This window comes from Ursus americanus, chromosome 16, assembly GCF_024610735.1.
Source record: "Ursus americanus isolate L20-20 chromosome 16, mUrsAme1.1.p, whole genome shotgun sequence".
NCBI lineage: Eukaryota > Metazoa > Chordata > Mammalia > Carnivora > Ursidae > Ursus > Ursus americanus.
The window spans coordinates 8,516,316-8,522,209 of NC_142142.1; positions in this window are offsets into that span (position 1 = coordinate 8,516,316).

A 5,894-nucleotide genomic window follows, 5' to 3' on the forward strand; every position below is an offset into this window, starting at 1 on the left:
GGAGCGAGGGTAGACTCCAAGTCTGTCTGATTTCTGGCCCAAAGTGGTGCATCATTAAATCAGACATAAGAATGCAAAGGTGTTCAACCCATGGGGCCCCGGTCCGCGCAGGGCAGATCCCTTCCCTCCGGGGAACCCCCACGGGGCTCAAGATGGCGACCACTTGTAAAGGGCGGAGCAGCCCCCCCCCCCCCCCCCCCCGCTCTGTGGAACACGTTGGAATATTTTTCAACCTAAGTCGTGAACACTTCACACAAATCGGGTGCTGAAGGAGGAGTGCAGGCTCATGCTTTGCAGACTAGTATGCACATTTCTCGGCTCTGCTGGGCCCTCAAGGCCACGGGACACACTTGGAACATCTCTCTGCAGCATCGCTTCCCTTGGAAGATCTGGGGAGGAGGGGATGATAGTAAACACATACATTCCAGAGCAGAAAGCAGCGTTCATGTGGAATTTATGGTGAAACAAAGCAGAAAGAACACAGGCTTTGAAGCTGAACAGATATCTTGACTTTGCCACTAACTAGCTATGTGACCTTGGACGAGGAGCAGCCCCTGTAACCCTTCGTTTCCTCATCTGTAAAATGGGGCCAGTAATCTTTTCCCCCACAAAGAAGAGATCTGTTGTGCCCTGAAATAAAGGGGGGCTAATTAGTCGAACCACTAATTAAATAGTTGTCAGCACAGCGGCCCAGAGCTTGGAGCTCCATCTCGGGACACCTGGCCCCCCCACCGTGAGACTCTGCTTCCTCCCTTGCTGCCAAATGGCTGCTGTGCTCGCTGCTTCACAGCTTCTGTGGCCTCGGGGCCTCTTTGCCCTCTACAGAGGGGTCCTGGCCAGACTCTAGTTTCAGCACTGGACACCCAAGGTCGGGTCCCTGGCATTTTCCCTGCTCAAGGGCCTCAGCAGGATTGGGCCTGGCCCAGCCAGCTGTTGCTCAGGAGGTCACATCCCGGGGCACTGGGCAGCCTGAGGACAGGTGCTCAGCCCTGAGCCAGTCAGCTGTGGGCACGGAGGTCCTGGGGTGAACACTGACCAGGCCGAAGGCCCAGGGGAGAGTCCTGGAAGAATTTGCTGCTCTGAAGCAGTAGTTCTCAACCTTGGGTGCCTGTTATAGTCACCTGACGGGCCCAGCCCACATCCCAGCCCAATTAAATCAGAATTTGGAGGGTGGACCCAAGTGTCACTATTTTTCAAGGGAACCATATACTGTTTGTACAGAGAAGTACACAAATTGTTAGTGTGTGGCTTGGTGAATTTTCATAAAGTGAACACCTCCAGATCAAAAAACCCGAATATGTTGTCATCCTGAAAGCTCCCCATATGCCCACCCACCCCGAGTCCACCCTCCCAGGGTAACCACTACCCTGGCTCATGAAACCATGTTTTAATTTGGCCAGCCGAGGTGGAGAACCGGGGTCTGACCAGGGCTGGCCACTGGGGTGGGAGGAAGTGGGGCGTGGGTTTGGTATGAAAACGGAACTGCTGGAGCCGAGGCAGTTGGGGGAGGGGAGGGCCTGGCGTGAGGAGTCCATGACGTAGGCCCAGCTGGAGCAAAGGAAAAGGCAGGGGAGCCAGGCTGTGAGCTCTGGGAGAGGTGACTTCGTTTCATTCTTTGCTCCATCCCCGGGCTGCCTAGTGCCTGACACACACTGGATGCTCCACAAATAATTACTTGTGGAATTAAACCCGGAGAATTCAGCTGGAGCCCCACCCCCTAGGATTTAAATGTCACAGGACAGTAACCCCAGCTCCCAATTATTGTTTGCTGCAAGTCAGGAGCATGGACCATCTCGCTTAATCCTCACGATGGTCCTGGGAAGTTGGTACCATCATTATTCTCTTTTCTCGGAGGAGGAAACTGAGGCTCAGGAAGGTAAAATGCCTTCCTCAAGGTCACCCGTCTGCTAAGTGCTACAGCCTGGATTCACACGTGATGTGTCTGTTCAGGTCTCTGTGGCTCAGGGAAGAGAGGAGGGCCAGCCACATGGAGTGGTGGGAGGACAGAAGAGCGAGTCTGAGAGGCCAGAGCCACATGCAGTCACTCATGAGGAACGTGAGGCTCATGTTCCGTAGACCAGCCCTGGGCAGGAGAGAGCCATCTCTTCTCCAAAGGGGTTCTCCAGGTGGTCCCGTAGACTAGGGACAGAGGGCAGGATTTAGCTAGACATTTGCCTCACGGGGAAGATGAGGCACAGAGAAGGATAGGGACTTAACCTCAGGTCACACAGCAAGGCAGCACTGAGGCTGGGGTGTGGTGGGTGTAGGTATAGGGGTGAGGTGGGTGTAGAGGACAGCCCAGGCAGGAAGGTTTGCTGTGGTCAGAACAGGAGAACGACCAGCGAGAGAGGGGTTCAGGGAATGACCCTTAGGACGCAAAGCACAGGACTGGCTAGGCTGGCTTCCAGGGGCCCTGTTGTACTCTTCGAACTGGGGTTAGCAGTAGTCTGCAAGTCCAGGAGTCTTGGTGAAGGGACGGCAAGTCTGGCTAAGGCCCTGGCTTAGAACTTTTGGGCAGAGCCTCAAGAGGAGATGGGGGACCCAGACATCTGAACTCAAACCTCAACCCCAGCCTCCCCTCACTGTGTGACCCTAGGCAAGTGTCTGCCCCTCCGGAACCAAATGACCTCTGTGAGCCCTTCACATCTTTTGCATGCCTGCCAAACACCAATTCTCCCTTCTGTCCCCACAGACTTCAAGCCACAGGCCAGGTTGCAGGAAGCAGCAAGGGGAAGTGCTATTTTGGGCCCATTATGGCCAATGAGGAGCCCTGCCTGGCAAAGGCAAGCAAACAGGCATCGCAGGCTGGGTCAGGGACAGATTGCAGGGCTGAACCGAGGAGGGGGACGTCGAGCAGTATCAATGCGAGCAGAGCCCAGATGCCAGACTGTGGGAAGGACACAGAGCAAGTACTGAGGATGCAGGAGGAGAGGGAGCAGTTAGGGGTTCTGAGCCCAGTGTCCTGGAAGCAGCTGGTGCCCCCAACATGGAGTCTCCATAAATCCTCCCAACACCCAGGGCTGGTGAGCTTGCGCTAAGAGAGGTAAAGTCACTTGCTTAAGCCTGGCCGTGGCAGAACTGGGACTTGACCCCCATATCTGTGACCCCAAAACCCAACCCCAGTGAGATTCCAGACCCAGCTCAGGGTCTGGACCTAAATTTGGTCTGAACCTAGCTCTCAGGCCCAGCAGCCTCAGCTCAGTTCCTGTCCTGCCCCAAGGCTGAGCCCCACCCTGGCCTCCTAGACCCAGTTCCTCCTTAGACTAAAGCCCACCCTCCCCTGGAGCTAAGGCTCACACAAGGTGGGGGAGCCCACCTTTAGAGGGGTAGGACTTGGCCAGTTAGGTGTTAGCCAAGTGCAGAGCATTGAAAAATTCTTTTCAAAGATTTTTTATTTTTTAGTAATCTCTGTACCCAATATGGGGTTCAAACTTACAACCCGGAGATAAAGAGTCCTGTTCTCCACCGACTGAGCCCGCCAGGCACCCCTAGAGCATTCATTCCCCCTGCTTTGTACTTCCTTGTTAAAATTCCAGTGCAGCCAGCAGAGGGCGCGATGATTTCTGGTCCATAACCCCAGAGCCTGACATCCGTTCGGATCCCTTGCCAAGAACAGCACCCCATGCCTCAGATCCTGTGGGACAGGGTCCCCACTGCAGGCAGGGCCTCCGTGGGACGTGGAGCCCACACCCCTGACTCTGGAGCACCATCAAAGCTCATCCCAGCTTACTAGGGCTTGTCCTGGGCCACCAAGGGTGAGGTGCAGGCTTTTTCTGGGCTCACTTCCTCAGCAGCACTACAAGTTCAAATGAGATGGTCTCTGAGGTCCCTAAGTGCAGGGATTGTAATGCTAAGATTTCGTGGGTTCATCTGAGATGCCAGGTGTTTTAAAAACCTGTGATTGTGAGAGTCCTTTGTTCTCGAGCCTGTGGCTCTCTAAGCTCCTTAAAAAAAACAGTTTGAATCTCCTGTGCCCTCCACAACTCCTTCCCTGCCTCCCAGATTCTCCCAGATTCTCAGGCAGGGTCCCATCTGTAGCGCATTGTGGATCAGGAGTCAGGGCTGGCAGTAAACAACAATTAGGCTCCCTCATAACCTGAGGGTTCGAGAATGAGATGTGTGTGGTCTGTGGCTCCAGGAGACCCGACTCTGGAGCTGCAGCCTGAGAGCCCAAAGGTGCCAACCAGAGTCCCCAGAGCCACAAGAGGGACCACATCAGCCCCACCATCCCTGACCTATTCTCCTGGCTCAGGTGGCTGCTGCCCATCCTTACCACCCAGGCAGGTGGGGCTGATCACCTCATCCCACAGAGAACTAGAACGACCTTCAGGTAACAAATCTGGCACCCTGATTTCAGTGGGGAAACTGAATCTGGGGAGGAATTTGACCAAAGTCTCACAGAGAGTCTCACATCCTCTGTAGGATGTCTGATTAATGGTCAGTGCTCCTTGACCAAGACGCATTTCCCCATTTGGCCTATTAAGTGGCACATGACACGCGACCATTCGAGCCGCGGAACTTGGAACTGGGGTGTAGAAGGTTCCCTTACAAAGAAAACATTTGCAGGAACAGAGGGCCTCTTGGGCTGCTCTCACCCCCTCAGCAGGTCCCCAGCACGGATCCTCTCTGAGGTCCCCCCCTCAACCCCCATGGGCTTGGATTTGGGATATTTGACCCTGGGACCACCCTAGCCCTAGCCCTGGGGGCATCTCCATTGAGATATGAGGGGGGTGGGGCTATGATACTGATACCAGTCACCTGGAGCTCTTCCTGCTCTTTCCCCACAACGTGGGCATGGCCCAGGGAAACAGAAACTCTTCCCCTGCCCCCCTCCCTCTGCAGGTGTCCAGTTCTCTTCCTGGAGTCTCCTGGACCCTGGGGACCTGACCTACCCCACCCCCTCACCCCACAGCTCAGGTTCTATGACTCAGTTTGTTTAGAATTCTCCACTCTCCCCGCAATCTATCCCCAACAGACTTATTTACCTTCCTCTACCTCTGTCATGGGCTGTGATTATCCATGTCCCAGCCAGGCCTCTGCCCCCAGGATGAGGCCCTCCCTGCTGTCCCGGGGGGACCCCCCTGGGATCCCCTCAATAGCGTGGATTGGGGGAAACTCTGGCTGCGGACCTGCTGCCTCTAGTCTCAGCCCACCATATTGCACAACACCAGGGGGCACAATTCACAGAGCTGGGAACACAATGTGAATAGTGTCCTGGAGTCCCTAGTCACTGCCTTGCTGGGCACCCTGATGGCTGGCAATGGGAACTGGCAAGGTGGGACAGCTGGTGGTAGGGAAGGGACAGCAATGTGTCATCTGTCCTGCTGGAAGGAGGGACTCGCTATCCTGTCAGACAGGAGGGGGGCGGCAAGAAAGGCCTCTGAGAAGGATTTGGGCTGGGCCCTGAGGAACGTGCAGGAGACCACCATATGGACCTCCGTTACAAATTCACTTTCACCTGGACTTCCCACACCAACTAGACAGGAGCTTCCGGGGGCGGGCCTGGGCCTCGTCAACAAAGCGAGGTTGTTCTCCCTGACGGCCAATTTCTAGGAGGAAAACAAGACGCGGGACGAGGCAGCGGTGATCCTGCTTGGACTGGCAATGGTTACGGGACCCGGAGTAGCACCCGAGTCTCCAGTCTATCTTGCGTCGTGCAACCCCTTCTCTCTTGGTTTGGAGCCCAGAAGAGGCCGATCGGAGAGGCCTCTTCCTTTCCAGCCCCCTGCAGTTCCCCGGGGGCGCGAGAGATGGCGACACAGAGCAGCGCGGCCGGGCGGGAGAACCGGAGGCCCACCGCGGCCTCAAGGGGTGGGGGCCCGGGGACGCGAGCCCGGGCTCTGACGTCGGGGGCGGGGCCGGCGGCCGTGACGCGCGGGGGCGGGGCTGCGCAC